A 14,177-nucleotide genomic window follows, 5' to 3' on the forward strand; every position below is an offset into this window, starting at 1 on the left:
CTTAATTTGCAAAGCCCTTTCAGCTAGCGAAGAAACAGCATGGGACTACTAGCCAGACTGAAACTCTACATATTGCCCAAAGCAAAATGAAATAAATATTTAACTGCCTAGAATTTTCATCCAACCATGGACTTTACTAGTATGATTTAGTTAAATTGCTACTTTAAAAACTGAACCTTGAAAACACAATTTTAGATAGCAATTTAAATAAAATGCCTGAATTCTTAGAACAATTGACCAAAGTTAATAGAGCAGAATGTTGAAAGCCGCAATTCCACTTTTTCCTATTAAACCATGGGGTAAAATGCAGGCCTGGCAGTCAAACATTAATTGCAGCTACGTGCTCTTCCTTTTGACAATTGTGAAAAGTGTCCTTGAGGAAATGCTCAGATTTGCAATAATTATCAGTGATGAATAATTGAGTTTAGTCTTGGAGGAATTGTTGGCTAAAATCTCTGTAGCACCCCTTCTACTCCATTTTCAGAAATTGGCAATCCTTCCACTCTGCAGTACACACTGGAGAAAAGCAGCTTCAAAATCTGAATGTTTGGGGTGCAGCAGACCTTGGATTCAACTTTCTGTACAATTTTCTATATCTCTGAATAGATTTATTTCTGTGGTTTAAATTGCTAAGTGAAGGCTGACTAGCTTTCAGGTTATTTGCAGTCCTCAAGATTCTTTTTGTGATCTCCAGAATCCACAAGATCAAACTGTCAAAAATCAGTGCAGAAAATGCATTTATTTTCATCAGCAAGCAAAGGGCAATAGAATCCCCCTGGAGGAAAAAAATAGGGAGAAACTGGTGAAATATTTCAATCCCTCCACGTGGTTCATCATCCTGTATACAAAAAGCACCTCCCGGACTTTTTTCTACTTTTCTGTGTTAGGTCCAAGTTGATCCATAATTAATCCATATGGTTAACAATATCTACTTAGGTATGACTAAGTGCACTGTTTCAGGAGTTACATATATATAGCAACTTTCTAAATACTCTTCGGCCACATTTTATGGTCTGGTCAAGTGAAAAATACTTGCCCATCCCATCGCTGTTTTCTCCAACCCTAACCTTGGCTGAGCCCCATCTCCAAGGCAGATTGTACTCCTGTTTCTGTGGAAGTTCACAAATGCCTCCATGAGATCATTAATTTCATTTTAAAACAATGAAATCATTGTCTTATATACTTTTGGACTCTGTGAACCAGCTTAACCAACTTAAATCCAATGTGACAATGTTTTATTGAATCTATCCATTATGAAAATAGGTGAAATATCCAATTCCTCAATAATAAGCCTTACTTGAATTAAATTGACAAGGTTTATGAAAAATAGTATTTTTATGTATGAAAATATACAGTGTAATGAATCTGGCACCTATCTGAATACATCTTAGACAAGGAGTAGGCTTTTTTTAAAGCCAGCTAGTGAAAGAAGATAACATAGCATTAACCAAACTTCACCAAACATTGGGATATTCCATTGCTATTCATGAAATGCTATGCCTGGATATAAATAATCTCAGACATGTTTTGCATTCTGTTGTATTTTTAAGGAGGGCCCACTTGGGAATTAGAATTCCTGAATCCTCTAGGATGGCATAAGGTCAGAACTCGAAAATAGGCACTTGCTTTGCTTCTTCCTGTGTAGCAAGTATTCTATGGGGAGATTTACATTCCTGCTTAAGCTTTTCTGCAGTTATATGTCTATAATAATAAAAATATAACAAGGGGAAACTTGGAAGACTTTCTAGAGTTAAGTACCTCTGGAATGAGGCACATTCAATCCTGATATCTGTGTCAGAAATATACATGGATAGTAGAGCACAGTTTCCTTTTCATTATTTTTAACTCAAGGAATGACTGGAAGAAATAAATATATATCTAAAAAATATATTGTATATATTTATAGGTAAGTTTTGTAGTTCCTAGTTTTCCTAAACTTACATCAAATTTAGTTGCAAAGTCCATTATGAAACTATTTTGTGTGATGATCCATTTGCACGAGCTTGGGTCAGGCATTGCCTTTCAGACTAACCTACCTTTTAAGGCTGTAGGAATAAAAAGCAATGAAAAAATTGTGTACCTAATAATGACTCCTTAGAAGGAAAAGACACCACATAATTGAAAATTGTACTTATTTAATGTTATCTTAAATTGCCAAAAGATTGAAATAATCAGCAATATAAAAACTTATATAAATCCAAATGAAAAATATAATCAAAATTGAGTCTTTTTATAAAATTGTCTTTATGATAGAGGGTAAATAGTGTTATGATTCAGCTGCCTCTCCTGTAGGCTGAAATCCATTTGATACTGTAAGTGAAATAGATTTTATGTCTATTTCTAAATCAGTTGCATTATCTATGCCTTTGAAATGACTTTATGTATTGATAAATGATACCTGAAAAACTAAGATATTAACATCTGTTATCTCTACTTCTGCAATTTGTCATTTCTGATTATGGTCTGGCCATTTTCAATTCTTTTCAGCTCAATGGAATAGACATATTGCACATTGCTCATCTCATCAAAAAGTCATTGAAAGTATTTTCTAAAAATAAATCTAACAGGTTGTTCAATAGGACTTAAGAAACAGAAAGTTGCTGCTTTAAATCTTATGTCAGCTAAGAATTTCTGGTGGAATAATATAAACATACCTTTCAAGTATTATTAGTAGATGTGTGTATATATGTTAGTATAGATATAATTAAATTTATACCATCCAATTAAGATTAACTAAGGTTAAGGTTAGAGTTAGGGTTAGTATATCAACATCTATGACCTTTCCAGTATTGCTGAAACTCAACTCTCAGCAGTTCTTCACAACTTGGCCAATTGAGAGAACTACTGAGCATTGTAAGGCAGGAACATGTGGAGATCTATAGGTTCCCTACCATTATATTATATTAATAAAACATTTTTAATCACAAATGTACTTAATGCAAAAAAGATAGAATGGAGTACATTGCTGGAGTGGTTTTCTTTATTTTTTTTAAGAAGAAATATGGTGAGAAAGAGAAACAAATTTGTGATAAAAACTGGATCATGGATGGGCAACCAAAAGCCTGCAGACCTCAGAGGCCTTCAGCTACAAAGAAAATATAGCAGGCTAGATGTGCAGGATATCTTCTTTCCCATCAGCTGACAAATTGCTATGGTTGTTGGTGGAAAATGAGTTTCAAGGTCATGAAGGGGGTGACTATGTTTTCCCCACCAATTCCAGTGTCCATACCAACAAATAAATAGACCAATCAATCAATGGATGGATTTCCTTATAGGGTTGTTCAGTGGGAAACCTGTCCTCCAACTTGTACACCATCCAACTCACCGTCAGCCTAACTTCCCTCACAGGAACATAGTAAAGATAAAATTTAAGAACTTTCAAGTTCAAGAAGCTCTGTGAGCAACTTGGAATAAAGATGGTGTACAAAGAAATGGTAGATTGTACATGGCATGTACCTCTATCAAGACGTATCATATCAGGGCAACACGTTTGTATCCTCATGCACATGCCGACTCTCTATAGCTCTTACCTAAGTTTGGTTTCCTTTAAAATGAAAACAGAAACATTAAGTTCACTACACTTCAATACATTTTGCAAATGTTTCCATTGACTAATGGCAGGGTGACATGCCATCCACTTCACAGAGCAAGAACAGAACATAGCACTTTATTGCACTTCACACGCCACAAGTTAGTTCCAATAAAGAATGTTTATAAACCAGATACCACAACTTTAATTGCCACAATGATAAATAGGTTAAGATTTTTGAGAGCCCCTGATAATAAAAACCAAAACATACAAAATAATTAAATAATTAAATAAATAAATAAATAAATGACAAAACACTGAATATACCATTAAGAAATTCTTACATTCCTCATATATATTACTTCTTGAATATTCATCACCTAATTGCCCTGAATATGTAAAAATAGCACCTGGCCTGTATAATTCTTCCTAGCATTGTTTAGCTGCCATGCTTTGTGGGCGGGACAGTGATGTAGGGGAAATTATCATGTTTTAAATCTCTGGGAAAGTAAAAAGTCTGCTGTATGAGTTTTCCTTCTAGCTTGGGGTTTTACTGGGTGGCCAAGGAACGGCAGAAGTGACTAATCTTTTGATTGCCAAAGCTGCACTTAACTCTGAAAGCCGGGGGTGGGTGGGTGGGGGTGAGGGACGCAAAGTATATGGGGCTATATCACAGATGGGAGGAAACGTAGTGGTAGTTTTAGAGATCTGGACCTTAGACTACTCATGTGTGTCATCTCAAAAAAGCGGAAAATTGTGCAATTACTTTTGCCTCATTTCATTCTGAGCATTGGACTTCCTGAACCCTTCTCTACAGGTTTGAACTACCTACCTGCATGTACTTCTCTTTAGTTATTAGCCCCTGCTTCTATTTCTTATATATGGTCATTTTGCTTCTCAGCTTGTCAGTGAGCTTGCTGTTCATTCATGCTGACCTTTAAAGTTTTTCTTATTTTCCCCTCTCCTTTGAATTTTTTGTAGTTCCACTTCCTGTATTTCATTTTTTAGGATCTCCCATTCCATTTAAGTTTGTTTATCCTTTATGTTTCATGCCATGATGTGCTGTCCATATTCCACCCAAGTTCATTAATATTTGCCTTCCAGAAATCCAAACCACATGACTGACCTCTTTCAGCTTTTCTTCTCCTTGTTATCTTGATCTCCAGCATGATGTGGTCATTTTTTGCAAACTACCTGACACCTTCAGTCCAACAATTAATTCCTCTCTGCTGGTCAGAATAAGATCCAGGAAAGCAGATCCCTTTGTTTCTTTTTCTACCTTCTCAAAATGAAATTGCCACCAAAAGAGGTCAGAAATGTATTGAACGCCCACTCTGCTGTTTTTCAGCAGATATCAGGGTAGTTGAAGTCTCCTGTTACTGGCATGGGCTGTCCTCTTGAGAACTTGGCAAACTGCCTGGATGGTAGGCTGTAATAAACTCTCACCAGGGTATCACTTTTCTTTCCTTATTTTTTAAAAAACAAACCCCAATACTAATTCAAGGTCACTGCTTTTGTCACAGTCATGTTTCTTCTTTATTGGCATACCCACTGCTTTCTGTCCATTGGTCTACAGACACTGGCGAATTGGAATGTTCCAGTTTACTGGTCCCCAAGTTAGCATGTGTTCTGGATTTCTGAGTATCCTTACCTGCTGTGTATCTCCTCTATTATCATATGGGGCACATGAATCTATGCCTCTGTCTCCCTCCTCCTTCTGCTTTAGTTTAAAGCTCTCGTCAAACATTTTTTGCCTGCTCTTGTGAAGTACAGCCCATGTATGCTTAGGAATTCCTTATGCCAATTATGTAGGCCATGGCCTAGGAAACCAAAGATTTCTTGACAGCATCATGTTCTTAGCCAGCTGTTCATAACCAGGATCCTACTTTCTTTTCTTGTCTCAGTGGGTTGGATGGATGAAAACACTACCTATGTCCCAGTTGCTTCATGTTTCCACCCATGGCTTTCACCTTTTACAGCAAGGACACAAGCTTGGATGTGCAATAGGTACAGTTAGGATAGTTGAGTTAGGAGACACATACCACACTTGGCAGATCCTCACTACTACACTCTTGGAATCCAACCTTAGTATACAGCAAGTGTATTTACAGCTGCAGCTTAAGCTTTTGTATTATTGCACCAACAGGTAACATAGCTTGATGCTGTCCAGATCCTGATCACATCAGATTAGGACTACAGAATTCCCAAAATGTTGCAGAATTCTGGGAGATTTAGCCCAACACATTTTGGGGTACAAGGATGGAGAAAAGTGGATTTTACTTAAAAACAAAAACAAAAAAACCTGCTTTGCTGCCAAATTTCTAATTCATAGTAAATTGCATGCAACCACCAAATACAGGCTACAAACAAAAAGCTTTAAAAAGCTTTAAACAAAGGATTATTTACTGATTTTTAAAAGTGTTACCCTGAAAAAGACTTACTCCTGCTCAATTTGTGAGAGCATTTATTTTAATAACAGAAACCCTATGCAACTAAATACCTTTGTCAATGATCAGATTCTGAGAGACCATAAAAATGAAGGGAAATTTTCCCACATTATAGCTTAGTCCTCTGTGGCTCCAGTCTGCTAAGTAATCTCTTCTGATTTTTGCAGGCTGCTTCAGAAAGAGGTCTTGGCTTGTGCCTAGAATCTTCTTTTGTGTTTTGCCATTGTTTTCCTGAAGCAACACACACCAAAAACATATGGAAATAAAGCACAGTAGAACATCAGTGGTGGAACAGAACTGCCAAAAAAGAGTCAGTCAGTCAGTCAGTCAGTCAGTCAGTCAGTCAGTCAGTCTGTCTGTCTGTCTGTCTGTCTATCTATCTATCTATCTATCTATCTATCTATCTATCTATCTATCTATCTATCTATCTATCTATCTATCATCTCTATCTCTATCATCTGAATAAACAGAATGTTAATTATATAATTGAAACTGATTTGCCTAGTTTTCAAGATGCAGAACTTAAAACGAATGATATAATGTTTAGCATGGGCTGATTATAACCATTTTGTCCCCAGACATTAAACTTTTTTCACATCTCCTTATCTAATGGATGGTAGGAATAACCATCCATTAGAGGAACAGAAGGAAAATCCACAACCAAGGCAATGATCAGATAAAAGAAATCTGAGTTTGGGGCAGAAATGTAATTTGAGTAAGCGTCTCAGACATGACCCTCCCTAGTTCTGAAGATAAAGGGAGGGAGAGGGGAAGCACATTCAGACTTGCAAAATGTTGCTACTGTAACCTTATAATAAAGTAGCATTAACATTCTTAACTCTGGTATCCCAGTCTGGTTTGCCTTGAAGGACTGACATCAATCTAGCAAAGTGTTAACTGGTTAATAAATGCTGTTTAACTCTTGCTACTAAATTGGAAAGGAAAATTAATCTATTTGCCCATGTGGGATTCTATATAACCAGACTGGGTATACAAATGCTTATGTCTTTATACATATTTTTCCTATACAAATAAAATGATGCATAAGTGTAGCATGTAAGTATGGCACCATCTATGATGCTTTTTGTGTCCAAAGTTGTACTGAGCAAACTCTGCATCTACTTACAAATTTTATACTTCTACATACAGTATATAAGCTTAATATACGGAGCCCATATTGTACTATCTGTATAGTTCTTATTCTTCATTGTTAAAAAGTTCTGTAAAGTTAAATTATTTAACACCAACAGAAGGATCACCTATGATCTGTTTTTTTTTCCAAGTTGGCATTCCCTGAAATTTATTTGATAAATTCCATGATCATTTCTACATTTCTACTCAATTTACAATTATTTTGCTTGATTTCTCTATATTTATAATAAATCAACTTTAAAGCCAAATTATAATAAAATCCAGTTGTATGTTACCACTGGCAGAAACTATTCTCTTGCAGACACCCATGTCCCCTCACAATCTATTTCCGCAGCCTCTGAAGCAGACATGGGAATGTACAGAGATAGCTGCTGGAGAAGGAAGGGAAAGATAATATCTCATTGCATAAGCAATAGATTTCAGTGAAATAATTGACTATGCATTTACTTAAACAGTTTCTGCAAGAGTCCACAATATTTTTCTTGAAAAACTTAAAATCACAATATTTTTCTTAAAAAAACTAAAATCACAAGAGTGTCATATATATAGTGTCACCCGTAATATTTGTGACATGTTTGTATTCCTGTCTGAAAGGAATCTGGCACATATGTTTTAGCAAATGCATGCTTGAAGTTGTACTTGAAAAAAAAAAGGTATGAGAACAGGAGCAATGGGTGGCCATACTTCACCTTGTAAAAGAGGGAAAATATATTTTTTAGACAAAATAAAAGAGGAGCTGACCACAGGAGGTGACTGTCCATCAGAAGGAGAATTAAAGAAAGCAGTAAGCTCAGTGGACAAGCTGACAACCAGAAACAAAAGTTACAGAAGATATTTTGCAGAATTGGCACTCAAAAGCAACTATCAGGTGAGAGGGGGAGAAAAGACACTGTAGAACAGAAGATATAATTATGGATCCCTGAAGAGCAGAAAAGAAGACAAAGTAAATTTGAAGAGCATTACCAGGCTCATCATCTTGTAAAGTTTACCAGGAACAAGAATTAGGGATGTGCTAGAACAGCTTCCAAACTTATCGAGTCCACTGACAATAATTCCTTCTTGCTAACCCACATGGAGAAAAATATACAGCAAAGAGCAGACTGGAAAGGAAAATTAGAACGTTGAAAATAAATGTCTAGCTGTGTAAATGATGTTCACTGGAGAATTCTGGTTTCTGGGACCATAGTGAAGGACAAATTGGACCTCATAAAGACTGGCGAAAAATATTTGGCAAAAGCAGAGTGAGCTTGATCAGGAGAGCTTTAAATTGATCCTGTGAGATCTGGAAGTAAAAATATATTGAAGTAAAGACTTGCATACTGTAGAAAGAACTGGGAATGTTGGTGAAATCAAATTCTATGAAAAATAAAAAAGCATATTGCTTCATAAAGTTCTTGGCTTTCATAGTCTATACACTAATATGGCTAAACACTAATATGGCTCAAAATATAGGAAATTAACATAATGAGCATGAATTCTTAGTACAGGAAGGCAAATATGATTAATATTTATAATGGAGACCTAGTGGAATGAGTCCATGATTGGAATATAACAACAGAAATATCAATTTGTTTCAAAGAGACAACATTAGTAGGAATGGAGAAGTTGCAATGTATGTTAACAGTGTCTATATCTGCTTAGAAATCCAAGTGAATGAACTTGGTGATACTGTAGCACTGCATCAGGGTTAACATGAGGAGAGGAACACATAACAGCAGTACTATTATATCAGTCAAGAAGATGTGGATCAGCAATAAGTGGGAAGAGAAAGAGGAACATTCAGTGATGGAGGTGGGGTAGGGGTACAATGAATGTCCGATCCAGTATTGCAGGTAGTCCCACTGAGAAACAGTGGCTGTGAACTTCAGTCACCCTTCACCTTGTGAAAGTAGCAAAACTCAATTGGTTTTTTCATGATGAACTTGGCTGGAGAAGACAGCCATGCAGATACTTTAGTGCCAAACCATGGGGGGCTAGAGAAGTGCATGATGCACTAGTCTTCACTATAGAAGTTGCATTGAGTTCTTTTGCAGGAATGGGGAGTGTGTACATGCGTGTATGTGTGGACACTTCCTTCAGAAGTGTTAATGTAGTTGTAGGAGAGTTGCACGAATGCCATCTAGTCCATTTGAAAACTCCCTTACATATTTTGATTCCAGGCCGCTGCCACCACCACATTCTCCTTTCTACCAATTCTCCCTCTCATTCAGCTATCCAAACCACACCATTTACTTGCCTTACCATCCTCTCCAACACCCCACATTGCCACACCCCCTTGGAATTATCCCAGAGCTGCCTCTCATTAGTGTCCCTATGCCTGCAGAAAAGTTGCAGCTAATGTGGCTTCTTCCTCTCCTTTCCTTTACCTCGCTGGTATCCTCCCCTCCCAGGAAGAGTATAAGTGCAGAAAGAAAAAATTCACTCTGCCTTGGACTCTGACTGGCCAGCAGGCTGAGGTGCCTGGAGCATGATCTGGGATGAGTTTGAGCCAGTTACTCCTAATGAAGTGGATAGGGCTCTCTGCACTCTCAGCTCGGCCATCTGTTTACTGGATCGGGGCCCTCCTAGGTTATGAAAGCAGCCAGTAAGGTAACCTGCAGTTGGGTCCATGTTGCAGTTGGGTCCATGTCAGCCTCTTTGATGGAGGGGGTGGTGCCCCCAGCCTTAAAAGAGGTGGTGATATACCTTTTCCTCAAGAGGCTGTCCTTGGACTTAATGGCCTTTGATAACTATCAACCAGTCTCTAACCTTCTCTTTCTGGAGAAGGTTCTTAAGAAGATGGTTAGTCTGTAGCTGATGAGATTACATTCAAGTTGGTCTTCCTTCTCTTGCACTTTTCCAAAATCATCTTGTCAATTAGGAGCTAATCTTTTGTTCCTCTGCTGTTTAGGTGGTTTCCTTTCTGCTCAGATGGAAAGAGCTTGTTTTCAACTAGATTCTGTTGGACTGCATCAGCTACCACACCCGTTAGCAATTTGAAAGTTGTTGGTAAGCAAGTAATTGGCCTGTAGTTGCTTGGTTCTGCCCCTTTTGTTGGATCTTTCATTCTCAGGTATGTTTTGCCAGATGTTAACCAATCTTCAATTTCACCTATTGCACTATGTTGTTAAACTGCTTGGCAATGAGTGGGTGCAGGCCAGTCAGATGTTTCAACCAAAAACCATGCAGTTCATCTTCACCTGGTGCTGACCAATTCTTGATCATCTTTGCCCTTTTCTCCACCATTTCTGCTGTTATTACAAGTTCTTTCATTTCAGCTTCTTTCTTCTTCTTATCCATCTCCTTTATCCAAGCTGCAGTCTTGTTGTATTTCTTTGGGTTGTCCCATAGCCACACCCAGAACTGCACTGTTTCTTCTTTGACTGGTTCATTGCAGTCTCTCCATTGATGGATTGGTAGAACATTTCTGATTCGACTGAAATTGGAGATTCTGCCTATAGCATGCAATTTGAGCTTCGTATCTGCTGATCTTTTTGGCTATGGCTGTTATTTGCTGCTTTATTATTTCCAGTGCTACCTTGATCTTCCTTGTTTCTAGGTGATATTTCTTGATCAGGTATTCTTTGGTCTTGTTTTTCAGCTTCTTTTCTTTCATCTTTTCTAGCTTGCTTGCATCTGATCTTAACATGCTGATCTTATTTTCCAACCTGATCTTCCATTTTGGTGGTGTGCTGTTTGGCTTTTTTTCTTGTTTGTTGACTTTTGCATCCAAGGTATTCAGTTATAACTGCAGCCATGGTGTACATTAGTTGGTTTGTTTCTTGCAGTGAGCTGGTGCTTATATCTAATATTACAATATTGGCATCTTTTAATACTTGTCCTAGCTTTTTCTTTGTTACAAGCTTCAATGCAGGCAACCTTATTCTGTTGTTTTTGTGCTGTGCTAGAAGCTCAGTCATTCTTCGTTTCAGTTCCTCTTGTTTTTTAGTTAGAGGGCTTTGTTCTTTCTGAGGAGAAGGCAGAGGAGAGGGTGAAAACAATTCAATAGCTATGCTGGCTTCCTCTACTGCCAACTCCCCCTGGTTTGCCTGTATAGTCTGAACTGCTTCTGGCAAGGCTTCGATTTCTTTGCCCTGGATAGACCTATTCTACTTCTGTGAAAATTTTATTTTGTATTATAAATCAATGTTGATTTTTTAGCCTCTGTTGTGTTATTTCTGATTCTGGATGTTGTTCTTTCTAGAACTTGTGCATTCTTTTCAAATATCCTCTTCTTGTTGGACTTGACTTGTAATAGCAGATCATTATTTCTTTGTTTTCAGTCTTCATATATTTGCGACCAGTAAACAACTTTTCTTCCAGTAGTCTTGCAGCTGCTGGCCTTGGTTGATCAGCCAACAGTTCTGAGTCCTGTAGCCTACTTGTCACCAGATGTCCAGGAACTAGAACACCTAGCATGGTCCTTATTGACCCAGGTAACAAGTGATTCAGTATAGGTTTCTGTAAATTATGTCTCACCATTTTGTTTATGGGAGACAATTATTATTATTGTTTATGGGAGAGGAGGAGGAAGAGAAACAAAGAAAGTGTGTCTATATGTGCACTGGGGAGAGCAGGGGCAAAGACAGCTCAGTGGAGGTTTGATTGGATGGGTTGGATTAGAAATAGATTATCTCAAATATATTTGTGTTTGGGGGCTTAAAAATCCCATTCAGATTTAGTGGGGATTTGGCTTTAATCTGAAGCCATTATATCCCTTCTCAGCCTTCTCTTCTCAGAACTAAGCATTTCCAGATCCATCAATCTTACTCCATAGAACTTAATGATTTAATGGGCACCTCTTTCATGAGAGAAGGCTGGGAGGGAAGTCATAGCTTCAAGTACTTAAAAGGATGTCACACAGAAGAAAACCAAGACTTGTCTCTATCATTTCAGAAAGCAGGGCAGGGAATAATGGATTTAGCATAAAGAATAAAGATTCCAGTTGAAAGGAAAATATTATAATAAGAAGAGTTCAACAGAATTAATTATTTAGGGAAGTAGCAAACACACTACTGGTTGTGTTCAGACAAAGGTTGGAGAGCCACCTGACATGGTATGTTAATCTGGATTCCTGCACAAAGCAGGGAGTTTGAACTTGATGGCTTAAATGCCCTTTCCAACTTGGTAATTAATTCTAAAACCAGAATGTTATTCAAGAATGAATTACAATGTTTTTTTTTAAAATCTGATTTTAAAAAATCTTTCAAAGAACATACAGTAAACAGATGATATAACAAATATGTGCTCTCATCATGCTTCCTAAGTTTATTTTTAAGTCACTCACTGGAGAAAATATTTCTTTCACTATTCTCCCCGCTGCTCATTTAAAATAGAAATAATATTTTGTTATGAATTTTCTCCCACTCCCCTGTAACTTCAACAATTGTCAGGAGATTTGTGGAATCACATGTATAAGGGGAATAACCATAAGTACTTGGTATTCCTTCAGGCTAAAATAAGATTTCCAATGAATTTTGATCAGAGATATCATATCCTGAAATTCTATCAGAAAACAATAAATTCTTGTTGTAATCTAAACAATTTATCAGCAGAAGACAATGACAAATTACTTTGACTTCAGCTAACTTGAAACAATAAGAAGATGAAGTAGCTATTCAGTAGTAAATAACATATTTGAGAAGAAACCATGCCAATTTTATGTATTAATTAAAAACAACATTTGGCTTTTTTTAGCTCTAGTATTATACTTGCAATACTACCAGATAAGTTATTATTATGCTTAAACCAATGATTAACTAAGAAATCATTCTGAGAATGTCTTTTACAAATAATTCTGTCATACATACCTGGTGTAAGATATGGGACTATCATTCAACTTGGGTTCTCAATTAGATACAGAGAGGAATACAATTTCCAAATGATCTCAGGAAACTAAGCTATAATGGCAGATTTCTGTAATCTAGTGTCCTCCAAATACTGGGACTTCAATACCCAGCTATATTGATTGTTACATCTAAAGACATCACAGTGAGGAAGGCAACTGTATGACTTTATTACTCAACACTAGCAGCTTTTTCTTAAAAGATTGGAGGATTCTGTAAAATGGATATACTTCTTTGGCAAAAATGAAGACTACAAGTTCTTCAGGGGATGAATAGTTCCTGTCCATTCAAGTAACCATCTACAAAGCATTATGGATGTTCTGCATAATTGTTTATCTTCATTAGTGTACATGTAAAAGTCCTGAATGCTGCAACAGTTGAGGCAGAAAAAGGTCCAGAGACATGGATCAGCCCAAATAGCAGCTGATCAGTGGTAGTGGGGGGAGGCTGCACTGTGTGGTGAGAGACAGCTAGCTCACACAATACCTCCTGTAAGCTATTGTTCAGGCTTAGTGCTTTCCTAGAAGAGGGCTAAACCCATATTCCAAACCTGCTTGAACAATAGCTGACAGATGCAGTGGGACTGCACAACAAAGTAGTGGAGGGGGAGTCACGTCACATAGTTCTCTCCCTATCTTGCCTCTCAGTTGATGTTCAGCCTGTCAGCTACTTGGGCTGATCAAGGTCTCCATTGGATCAGCTCAGAAACCTGGTGGTTAAACAGACTTTCCTCCTCAGCGTGTCACTTCTGCCACCTAGGCAGCTGATCCCCAGACTAGGAGAGGTGGCATATAAAGGTGAGGATGAGTTCTGACAGATGGTTAAATCCACAGGTAAAACCAACAGCAATCTCTTAAGTTTCTTTGTGAATTCTTACTGCTTTATACTGATGTATGACTTTTCAAACTTCTTTAACAGTAAATGCAGTGGTCAAGCTGAATTTAAAATAAGTAATCTTGATTAGAATTATTCTAATAATTCAGCCATCAAAGCAAATATTACAATATATTTTGTATTTTATTTTCTGTTTTTTAGATACTTGAAATGTAATCATCTTTAACATTACAGTATTAACCAGCAGTAAAACTTGAAATAAATTGTATCTTGATTGTGAATATTGAACATGATTCTAATATCTTTCAGGGCAACATGTGACATCATGCAAGTGGACTACTGGTCCCAAATCTGTCCAAGGGGTCACTTAATTCTCTGAAGAAGATTTAG

General features: G+C 37.2%; 1 long non-coding RNA gene across 1 annotated transcript in view; it reads left to right on the forward strand.

Moving 5' to 3' along the window:
* Positions 1-10,000, forward strand: part of LOC112541039 (uncharacterized) — a 105,410-nt gene extending 95,410 nt beyond the window's left edge. The window contains exon 5 of the long non-coding RNA XR_003085073.2: positions 7,848-10,000. This is a non-coding gene — a long non-coding RNA (uncharacterized LOC112541039). The remainder of the gene's footprint in view (positions 1-7,847) is intronic.
* The last annotated feature ends 4,177 nt before the right edge of the window (positions 10,001-14,177 follow it).

Source organism: Python bivittatus, unplaced genomic scaffold (assembly GCF_059951505.1).
Source record: "Python bivittatus isolate LINGU-HERP-01145 unplaced genomic scaffold, Pbiv_v1 ctg000330_np1212, whole genome shotgun sequence".
Taxonomy (NCBI): Eukaryota; Metazoa; Chordata; class Lepidosauria; order Squamata; family Pythonidae; genus Python; species Python bivittatus.